This window comes from Leptodactylus fuscus, chromosome 6 (genome assembly GCF_031893055.1).
Source record: "Leptodactylus fuscus isolate aLepFus1 chromosome 6, aLepFus1.hap2, whole genome shotgun sequence".
Lineage (NCBI taxonomy): Eukaryota > Metazoa > Chordata > Amphibia > Anura > Leptodactylidae > Leptodactylus > Leptodactylus fuscus.
Window position 1 is genome coordinate 106,782,501 of NC_134270.1, and position 12,883 is coordinate 106,795,383.

The window sequence follows — 12,883 nt, forward strand, 5'->3', positions numbered from 1 at the left end:
ACCATCTCTGTAAATTATGTAGGATTGCTGGCGCTCTGCTTTAGTTTAATCTAATATGAACCATATACTGTAGACTGTAGTTCTGAAGGCAATAAAGTATGATCAATACTTATTAACTCTGTGAAATGTCAACAATTATTAATTAAAAATATGCAAAATCAATGTGAATACAATGAAATATGAAATTAAAACATGGATACTTATAAATTCAATAAATATTAAACCAATGAAATACATGTTAATAATATTTACATGCTATTAATTGTTAAAATGAAGTCATTTTTAATATATTAATGAAGAATTAAATTTCTGCATTTTTTCCCATAAATGTATTCTTAGTCATTCTTAGTCTTACGATAATGAAACAAATAAACATATAACAACATGAATTGAATTAAATTATCAATAGTCACAGAAATGCAGAAATTCTGATGTTCTTCTTGATCTCTTTAAATACTGAATCATCCTTCTGTATTACTTCAGGGTGGCAAGACAGCAACAAAAGTCCATATTTTGTACACCATCTTTCATCTGTGCATACTGGTACACACACTGGCTGCATACTGCAGAGCATGGCTGGGTCTGTATACAAGACAATGATGTCATATAGCGGTAATATTATGGAGCAATAACTAAGTAATATTTATGGCTTTGTTACAATAAGCATAATGTAATCATAAAATGTATACTTGTATTGCTCTATGTTGTTATCCTACTGTTACTTTATGTTTACTTCTTGTTATAGTTTTATTATTTCAGTTACATATTTATAAATGTATTAGATTACTTTCGAAATGACACTTTTGATATTGTTTTGCTATTTTATTTCCATTTTATTTGTTATATTTTTATTTTTTATGAATATGATTTTTATATATAAATTATTGCAACTATATTTATACTTGTCCATTTACATTATTTTATTATATTTGATCTTTTTTTAATACCGTTTAATAAAAATACAATCATTTGCACAAAAATCTGTTTTGCAGTCTGACCTCACTTGGGAAGGAGATGAGATGGTCGGCCAGTCATGATAACTTGGCTTTAGGTGTAGAGTGACCCCGAGTATCAGAGGTGGATTGGTTTAGGGGTATCAGACATCATTATGAGCCAAACCTCAGCTGTGAACCTCATCTAATAGGAGGGGAGGGTAAATCCCAATGATTTATTTTGAGAGTCACATCAGCTTTGAGCTGGGAGGGGGGCAGGTCAAGGTCAGGATGGACAAGGTTTGAGACAAGGAGCCAGACACAGTTCAGACAATAGAAAATTAGGTTTATTGTTATAAGGACTGCGGATTGGGTTAACACAAAGTATTAGACACAAGAAAAAGAAAATCTGTGCAGAGAAATAATCGGTTATGGCGAGCAGCTGTATGACTACATAACTACATAAGATTGGTGGTGCTCAAGCAGAGGGAGCGATATTATGAGTGTATTTCTGTTCTGAAATCAATATTGTGCACAGAATATGTGTGTATGCATCTGTGTGTGTGTGTGTGTGTGTGTGTGTGTGTGTGTATATATATATATATATATATATATGTGTGTGTGTGTATGTGTATTCTTATGTGTGTATATAACAGTGCGTACTTGTACTTGTGTAAAAAATGTGTACATATGCACTTGTTTGTATATATTTACGTTTATGTTTGTATACAAATGTATGTGTGCATATATGAATGTTCTCATGTGTATATGTATATATGCAATTATTATGTATTATGTATTGTTTACAAATTATTTAGTTTTACGGGCCAGAAAGTACATAATATAAATTATATGTAATATGTTATTAGTACAGACGTTCCTTATATATTTATATCATATTTTGGCCTGCAACTTATCATCCCAAATGAATTTTCTTCATAGTTGAACTGATATGTATAGGCAGGTAGGAAATATTTTTAAATATCAGACAGGAAGGGGGGTGGGGTGTCTGGGTATCTGGGGATCCAGGCATGAATTGGACAATCCTACATCTAGAATATTGGATGAAGTAATGTTATCGATGAGGAGAATAGGGTGATTTGCATCCCAAATGACTATAGGGACACAATTGTTCTGAGGTCACTGGAAAGGTCAATGAAGCCAGAAGGATGGGTAGAGGGTATGCTATCAGAAAAGGCCGAGGGTGAAGGATGTGTAAGAAAAGGAAGACGATGTTCATATTATGTTCCTTTAGAATTGCCAGCCACATTCTGCCATTGTGTGTATAATTAGTCTTATGCCACAATCAACACGAGATGAGGGCCATTCTTTGCGTTGACACCTGCCTTGAAGTGGTGCCACCTGGTTTACAAAATGATACAAGCCAACCACTTTAGCTGCGTCATGTCACATGCGTGCAAGTCACCAGCTATGATAAAAACACACATTGGATGAAATCGGTCAACATAGTTGGCTGGACTATACAATTATACAAATAATTATACTATTATGATACTACCAAAAAGTCAGCATCTCCACAAAATGTACTTTGCATTGTACTGGAGAGGAATATATAATTAGTCTTACTCAGCATACATATATACAAATATTATTATTTTTTTACTCTTTATTTCATTACATTTTTACATTTCTTTTTATGGAATTGACACTTTTGAAAAATATTTCAGGCATCTAGATTGGGCTCAGATTTGTTTTAATAAAACACAATAATTTAAAAATGTAAGAGAAATTTCTGACAAAGAGCAAAAATGTAGTGTGTTGCATTCTTTAAATTCAGCCAATTTTTCATGAGGGTACATGAGACCTGGTTATTCATTATGATTTTTTTAATACCTATTTTTTTTTTTATATTATGCATTGTTAACTTTTGATTTTTAACTTAGAATGACCACATTAACCAAATAACACTTAATACCTTAGAATATATGGAACAAAATGGAAGAAAAAATCTTAAGATATATGCAAAATAATACAACATAAATATATAACACTAATAAAAATGATACAGCATTCTAAAATAAAATCTGAATTCAAATTATAAATACCATTTGTTATAATAATAATAATATTAACAACAATTAAATAAAACATAAGAAACATAATACAAAATAAATATAAATATAATAAATCCTAAAAAAATAAAAGAAAACAATCAAATTAAAACAGTAATAATTAATAATATGTATCAAAGAAGAATTATAACATGAAATATTAATCTTTAGAATATAACAATATTAATTGGATGTTCTAAATCCATCTATAAAAGAAAATATGCAGCTCAATGCAAGATATTGCAAGGATAGGTTAACAGAAAATGTTTGCTGCTCTTTTATTTTGTATATATTCCTCATTTAATATGGCAATATTTGGAAATTTATATTTAGTATTTAGTCAAATTGTATGTTTCAGTTTTTCAAAATGGTGGAGTCTCACATGCAGGTTGTGTTTGGTGTCTTAATGAAAGGATAAGTGGTTATATACCCCCATAAGAGAATCATTGCTTGAGTAGAACGTGTTTTGAGTTTAATGTGGGAGGCACAGATAATCCTCTCTGTTCTTCCTGACCATGAAGGTCCCATCATGCTCAGTACGATCCCAAGACTAGTAGGGAAAAAAAACTGGGTCATCTGTACGGGAAAGGGTTAAAGACTGAATCTCCCTCCTACACAGCTAAGGGAAAATCTGCTGTAAATGGCGAATCTTTGGATCACAACATTAATGTAATATAATAGGTGTAAGTTTCTTAGGATATAGTGTATAATATAAAGTAATAAAGCTTTATATACATAACTTTAATATAACATAAAAAGATATGATACATTAATATATGCAAGAACATAAAATTAAAATATTACATAATACATAGTAGAATATCATTTGTTGCAGAACAATATGGTATATGGTATAATATACAACAATATGATATACTATATAAGATGATATAATAAAGTACAGTACAATATATAGAATATAATATGGTACAATATAATATGGTACAATAATTCATGATGCAATATAAAATAATAATCATACATACATTATGTAATATATAGTTTAAAATGCCACAGTACAGTATATGCTATAATATATAATAATACCATATACATTACTCAAAATATATATATATAGTATAACAATGTGATACAATACAATATAGAATACTGTATAGCATAAAATAATAGATAATAAAACATTACAATACATATAAAACATAATACAGTATAATATAATAATTTAGTATAGTCTTACATGGCAAACCAAAAACATCACAATTTTTTGTCAGATTTTTTTGTAAACCAATTTAAATGAAATGAAATAGGGGGCCTGTACCTCACCCTTAGATCATCTTTGCGGTATCTATTCCCGTGCTACTCATTCATTTATATAGGTCGCGGCTTTAGCATATTAATATCTTCTGACACGGTAATAAAGGGGAGTCATGTTGTAAGTTATATACAAATATCTGAGTAGTGAAGGGTAGGGTTAAATATGAAATACAAAAATGTCATAGATAGAAGGGGGGTGGGTCACTTTATATGTTATATTCAGAAATCACAATAGTGAAGGAAGGTCATGTATGTTATGAGTGATATCACCGAAATGTATATTATATACAGATATCAGGGCAGATGGGCTTATGGATGTTATATGCAGATATTAGGATAATAATAAAATTATATATCGTATATATCAGTATGTGTTATATATGATATACTAAGCCCTATAGCAGAGGACGGCTGTCAGTATTTTGTCTATGTCCAGCAGCCAATGCTGTGTATTCAGGTTGAATGGAGCAGAATGAAAATCTATACTGCTCCAGTATCTACCAATGACAGTTGTGATGCAGTAGGCTGATCAAAAACAAGATAAAAGGAATCAGTGTGTCTGTTCTCTCAGCATTTCCTCAATTGTCTTCACTATAAGGATCTGTAGGTGCCCCCTGCAGAATGGAGGTGGACCCATAGCATAGACAATGGTCACCATTTTGTACATGTTTTCCTAAAGGTCAAGTTTTATGAAATGGAGTGACATCTAATTTGCATATTGTGCCGTAAAATTGCTCTACAGGAAATGGGAAGCTTGATGGAGACGTAGCAGAGCTAAAATTTGTCAATAAGTGGCTTCCTTAATGCATTGTGATATTATAGTATGGTAGAAAACTTTGCTACGCTACATCTTTATATTACTATAATATACTGTATATTAGTTAGAGGTTCAGTCTATAAATCGCTCCCATTGTTCGATAGGTCAATAGTTGTAAAATAATTGTCTTTGGCCCCTACAGTCAGATGTTATCAGGGACATTGAATTGAGCCGTGCTGATCTAAGAACATCATAGGTAGTACAGAACTACTAAAGAATCCAATAAACAGATGTTATTTAATGCTGCCATGGGCTAACTCAAAAGGTGGAAATAATGCAAATCCGTGTACTTGTGGTCCCGTGTATAACCACAGCTCATTTCAATGTCACCGTGACTATGTGATCAGCACTTTACATGGAATGAATACTCTAATCTTATCTATATAGAACAGTAATAAAATTCCAACATTCTGGAATCATGAGGTGCTAGATTATTGGAAATTCCTAAGTAAAGGAAATTTAGATTCTTACTCATGATGGCCAATTTTTTTCCTCAATTTAAAACTGCCCCATAGTTGATTCTAACAAGACCCTGACTCCTATCATCCACTGCAGTGTTCCACAGACTCCTCATACCTGTAAATCTTCTCCAATGTCAGACTAGCAACATTTGGCCAATCCAGCAATGGGTCTACTTTGAGTATGCTGGTTTCAAATCAAATCAAATCAAATAAAAAAAGCTTTATTGGCACGTCTGAATAGACATTTGGCATTGCCAAAGCAAATAGGGTGGTGGTTGTTGGGGGGGAGTTGGTTTGGCAGAGGTAGTGGTGGGTATAGAGGTGAGGGTTGGGTCATACGTGAGGTGGATGGGTGGGTGGTTGATTTGGGGGGATGGTAATGGTATTGCAGTCCATGGGTTCTCAGAGTATCATCTTTCCCTCAGTTGGGGGCAGGTGCACATGTATAGGGCGGTGATCTCCACAGTGGACTCCTCTTCTCAGTAGGATGGAGAGTTTCCTCTTCTCACCTGCAGATGTGAAGTCTGGGATATGGGCAGAGAGTCTTTGAAAGTAGACGGCCCCTTACAGTTGAGTATTTGGTGCAATGTAACAGAAAGTGGGCCTCATCTTCTAGGGCCCCCCGGTCACTGAACAAATTCTTAACAAATTGAATATTGTTTGGACTTTAATTGTACATAAAATAGGTAACAGATAGGCTTAGAAGATAGATAGATAGATAGATAGATAGATAGATAGATAATGTAGATAGATAGATAGATAGATAGATAGATAGATATAAGATAGATAGATAGATAGATAGACAGACAGACAGACAGACAGACAGATAGATGGATGGATGTAGATAGATAGATAGATAGATAGATAGATAGATAGATAGATAGAGAAATGTAGATGAATAGACAGACAGACAGACAGACAAGCAGACAGACAGATGGATCTCATGAGAATAGGACATGGTGGATAATGAAGAAATGAAGAAATTAAAACGTGGAGGAGGAGTCTCAAGATGGATAGAAACAATAACATATACAGGTATAATGAGAAACCTGAAAATCCCAAAAGAAAAGGAAATATTATGTTCATATGTACATAATAATAATACATGGCTAAACATATTTGTAATATTTGGGTTAATCATAATAACAGAGCATCATGGACATGACAGGGTTAATATGCTGGATGGCTGAATTGCTGTTTGTCCTGCAGATTATGTTTGCAGGATTTGGGGGCTGCAGCAGACGGAGTGAGTAAAAGGGGGGGTAGGCGGTGGTGACACACTTTACGCCCTGCCTGGGACAGTTGCTTACACTGCAGTACAAGCAGCGATTACCTCATTGCCTGGGAGTAAGTACCTCCCCCTGACACGCTCATGTAGAGAGGCTGACACCTAGACCCAGCTCTAGCACAGCCCTGGTACATGCTGATGCAGAGGTCTACACACTGCATCCTAATATAACCTACAATATAACACTACAATCCTCAAACATTATAAGAACAAAGTATAAGGGGGGGGGGGGGGTCAACATTGCTTTTAAAGGAGCACTAACCTTAAAGGATAACCCCCCAATCAATGTTTATTTGAATACATTTATTAAGGCTTGTTGCCAGATATTTCAGTTTGGCTGTGGTGTTCTTCAATGGGATGGGTAATTGGAAGTTCGGAAAACAACACATCACATATGTCCAGTTCTTAGATGTGTGACTTATATAGGTTACTCAGAGGTTAGCTATAGGGCTACATAGGTTGTAGTCACATATAGGCCCTTGTACCTTAAGGCGGCCAAAGACATCCCTGCTATACAAGAAGACATCAGTATTGTAATTGGTACATGGCACATGGCACTGGGGCCAAGGAGCTTTTTCTTTTCTGTTTTATTTTTTATGTAATTATTTTTTTATCGACACCACCTCCCATACCGCCCAACCGCCCCGACTTCTGCGGGATACTCACGCTTTCCTGCCCCTGTCCTGCCGTCCTGCGCAGCTCCCTACATGTCCCGCTATGTCCCTTTAATGATTTACTGATCAATCATTCCTCCGATCACCGCCTGCTCTTATAACAGATAAGAAGCTGCAGTGATCGGAGGAACGCTCGACTATGGTGACATCACATGGTCACGTGACTAGGTGGGCGTGTCAGTGCCCCATGCAGTGAAGAGAGAAGAGATCCGTGTAAGGTACTGAGATGGGAGGGGGAATCTGAGATCCAGGATTGTGTGTGTGTGTCTGTGTGTGTTTGTCTGTCTGTTTATGTGTTTGTCATTATACTGGGGACAGAGATGGAGGGGGGACATGAAACTGGGGGCAGATGAAAGGGGATATGAAACTGAGGGTGAAATGGAATGGAGGGATGAAACCGGGGACAGAGTTGGAGGAGGGGACATGAAATGGAGCAGATAAAGGGGGCATTTAAACTGGGGGACAACTGGAGAGGGCATTAAACCGTGGGAGGAGCTGGAGGGGGACCTGTCTGCCTCTAGTTGCCCCCAGTTTAATGTCACCCTCCAGCTACCCCTACGGTTTAATGTCTGCTTCTACTTGCCCACTGTTTAATGTCCCACTTCATCTGCCATTTATTTATTGCCCCCTCCAGCTACCCCCATTGCTAATGTCCCCCTCCTGCTGCTCCAGTTTCATGTTTAAACTGGGGCACCAGGAGAGGGACTTAATACTGTGGGGCAGTTGGAGGGGAACATTACAATGTGGGGGCATATAATGTACAGGTGACTGTAGGAGGATTATACTGTGTCGGGGGACATGAAAAATGAATGAGAATGGGCGGAGTCAACATAAAAGTGGGCGGGGCTAAATTTGCTAAGGCATGCTATGCACGCCGCACATTTTTTCCCTCTTCCTGTTGTTCAAAAGTTGGAAGGTATGCCACCTCCAGATGTCACATAGGCACAGGTGTGAACTGTGCAGTTGGCCATTTGCACAAAACCTGAGGGTCAAGTAACCCCTCACTCGGAACCAGCCTTAGACCTCATTTGGACCTATTATGTGTCAGGTCATTATGCCCAGAGGGGTAATACTATTTGCTTCAGCTCAGTGGTTCAGGGCAGTGTCATTCATCTGCCTCCTAATGGGCAGCAAGCCCTTTGCACTTTGCTATCCCATTATTCATACTGCACATCTCCAGATTTCCATTCATGCTATTATCAGGTGGCTCTGGGATGGATAAAGCCTTGTGAAGCAGGTTTCTGGACACTAAGGCATATTTCCCATTTAGAAGGTAACAGCTGTGCTTTAGAACCCCATCAGCAGCAGAAGGGTTAACAGCCTGTGATTGCTTTCATGTTAATCCATTAATAGGACTGACCTTATAGCTCACGGTTGCTTCTAATTTATCTGATGCTGCCTCAGCTTAAACCAGCTTTAGTCAAGTAAATCTGTTCCTCGAATTCAGTGGCTTCCTCTGCTGGACATAGATTGTACAGATTTCACCCTAATGTATACACATGCTGCTTCATGACTTCACCGTGCCCCTTTCACTACTTATAGTGCCCCCGTTATAGTACTGGCTACTGCGCTCCCATAGAAATGACAATAACTTAAAGGGGTTGTCCCACCATTACACATCATATTCATTGTATGGAGCAAAAATTAATAATACAGTAAAAAAAATATATACAATGAAGATTTAGGCATTTAGATAGTATGGTGCCAACTGGTGTTTAAAGTGTATGGCATTGTGCACATCCTCCTACTGAGCTAAGTGCTGATGGACATGCAATACTCAGCCTCTCTTGCCACAACCGAATCTGTGCATAGTGATCTTTTTACCACTCCAGAGACCTAGATGTCTAGAGAAAGTGACTGATAATATATGTCTATCAGCTGTCAGCTAGCTAGGTGGACATTCACCTTTAAATGTAGTACTCAGTGCCAGGCAGCTACTGACAAGGCATGTATGGTTTTGTGATAGATCAAAAAGGGCATGGATGCACATGACCAAAACACCCATGGGCGTAAACACAGGGATGATTTGACAATTTATACTGCCCCTTGTTTACCCTGGTCTGGTGGCCAATGAGCGCTTCCATCAGTCATAATGGAAGCGCTCATTCCATAATTTTTTTCAATCCACCGTTACCTATTGGATTAATGGCCAATATTTACTACTCACCCACGCAGTATATTTCACCTTTTATTGACCTCCATGCAGTATATTGGCTCCATTGGGCTGCTACCTGCTGTATCATTTGCCTCCAGAAGGCAACACACATTATGTCCTGATGCTGAACAACATCCAGATATCACGTCCTGATGGTGTTCAGCATTTAGGCATACGATGCAGCAGCAGGCTGGGAGCATAGCGGAGGCAGGACCGAGCAGGAGCAGGGATCAGTGAGTAATAGATATCGGTTATTACTAGAGATGAGCGAACACTAAAATGTCCGAGGTTCGAAATCTGATTTGAACAGCCGTACACTGTTCGACTGTTCGAACGGATTTCGAACCCCATTATAGTCTATGGGGGGAAATGCTTGTTTCAGGGGTACGCAAAATTCGATAAAATCATACTTACCAAGTCCACGAGTGACGGTCGGGCTGGATTCTGCTTGAAGTCTTCTCCCGGCGCAGGTCCCCGCGTCTTCTTCCGGGTGGAATTCACTCTGCCTAGGCATCCGGCCTAGGCAGAGCCGACTGCGCATGCGCAGGCATGCATGCGCAGTCGGCTCTGCCTAGGCCGGATGCCTAGGCAGAGTGAATTCCACCTGGAAGAAGACGCGGGGACGCAGCGCGGAGAAGACTTCGGAAAGGTAAGAGAAGAACCAGCGTTGATTGGTTGAATGTATAGCATTGGTTGAATGTATAGCAATATATAGCATTCTGCCAATCAACGCTGGTTCTGCATCGAACCTTAAACTTCGAACAGCTAGTAGTGTTCGATCGAGTACGAGTATTTCGAATACCATAGTATTCGATCGAACACCTACTTGATCGAACAATACTCACTCATCTCTAGTTATTACCTGTTGAAATAATTCTGTAGCTAGATTCCTAAAGGGGTCAATAATTAGTGAGGGCCAATAAAAGGGTAAATATATTGTGTGGGGGCCAATATACTGTATGGAGGCATATAACAGGGAAATTATACCGTGCTGGGTCCATTAAATGAGCAGTCCACTATGTGGGGACTAATAAAAGGGGCAATATGCTATGTAGAGGCCAGTAAGGGGGCCAATAAAGGAGGTGTTATACCTTGTGGATTGCCAATTAATGTGACTATTATACTATGTTAACGTGTGAGGAGCAATAAAGGGGCCGATATACTTGTGGAGGCCAGTAAAGAAGACATTACATTGAATTTGAGGCCAGTAAAGGGGGTGTTATAGTGTATGGGGGCTGGTAAAAAGGGTACGAGCATAGTATGATTCCCTGTCACCTTGTGATACACAACCCTCTGTAATGTGCTGACCCCCACAATTAAACCGCCCCCCCCCCCCCCCCAGCTCCACAATATGCTTTTCCTCTGTGATATGCCTCACCCGCACAACCAGAACTTTCTCTCTGGCAAATCATACACCCTTGATCACACCGATGCAAGACTATGGGTTAGTGAAAAAAGCAAACAGACTGAATCCATATTTTGTCCATTTTTCATGGATCCAAAGACATTAATAAACGATGAAGTGTTTTGAAACAAAAAAAAAAAAATAGGACGATCTGTTTCTCACTTATGTGAAAAATGAATCAATGACGGACAGCACCCAAACAAAGCTCATGTACTATCTGTGACTGACATGTGAATGAGGCCTAGCAGGAAAACGGATTTTTTGGTTACCCAAAGCAATCAATCAATGCCGCACGGTCATTTATGAAACTGTTATGGAACAAAGCCAAGCTCTGATTGGTTGTTATGAGTAGCAAAGACAGTTTATAGTTTTCATGAATAAGGCCACTTTCACACAGTCAGTATTTGGCATCAGTATTTGACAAAGCCAGGAGTGGGACCAAAGCATAGAAGAGTTAAATAAACCTTTCCATTATACTTTTCTTCTGTGAGGTCCACTCATGGTTTCTGCTTACAAATGCTGATGATAAATATTAATGAAATACTGACTGTGTTAGGCTATGTCGACACGGCAGAAAATAAAGAGAAATTCCTCTTCATTTTCCGCCATCGGCATTTTCGCCCACAGTCTAGCCGCGATGGGATGCTGATGCAGAGCATTGCAATCATCGGCTTCCCACTGCTGATTAGGACCAGATGAATAGGTCTAATCTGTGGAGAGTCTCGAGCCGCGGACTCTGTGGCTGAATCTGCAGCAAGATCAAGCAGGACGCTTCTTTTTTCCGCGTCCTGTTGTGATCTCTACCTCCCATTGAAAATAGTGACCATCAAAGTACGTCCATCACAGACAATCACAACACCCCTAAACATTGGCATCCATATATCCCCCATTTCAGTACTAGCCACAACATCCCCGTTTATTGCCAAAGTGGCCCTTAACAATGACATCCACCCTGCACCTATGCTCAGTATTAGTCTACTTATAGCATTTCTTTGAACAACAAGAAGTTTTTACTTAAGACTCTGCAAAGTTGCTTATTTTTTTACAATTTACATGCTTTGGTGCAGTATAAAAAGATTATTGTAAGAGTGACCTCCCCATCTATGACTAAACACATCCTCTCGGTGCGAAGAAAAGACCTTTACAGATGGGCCACACTCCTCTGCCTGTGAATGTCAGTCTTGAGAAAGTAGGAATCCCAGGATAAGCCGCCAGGTAGTAATTGTACCACAGAACATGGAATTATGGGATGACACATAAATTACAGATTATCTAAACCTCCCAACATTTCATGGAACCTTTCTTAGCCCTGTCCCAATCTGCTAACGTTGTGCATGTTCACATAAAGGCCGCCCCTTTAAGATATGGGAGACATTATCATGCCTAAGTGTTATGGGGCAGTAGGCCCTCTGCGTACTACCATATGGCTCTGTGTTCCTTCTTTGTAAGCAAAGTCCTGATTCTGTCACACAGAAAATAAACCATAACCATATATCTTCCCAAGCGCAGATTGTACAGCCACCAAGTCATGTATATAAGTCACTGTGCCCCTAGCATAATGCGACAGGAAACAGGCGTGTTTATGGCGTGTGCTGCTCAGTCACATGTCTCAGCGTCTTCACAGCAGCCAGCAGGGAAGAAATGGTGTCAGCATCTTTATCCATTATCGGCATGGTTACCATGGCAATCGAGTCTGCTCATGATCCCTGGGTACCAAGAAGACATAAAGCTTTGAAGCGGCGGCTCACAACTCGGCTTCTCTATATATCACAAAGGCTAATGCTGCGGCCGTGGCCAGCGTTCT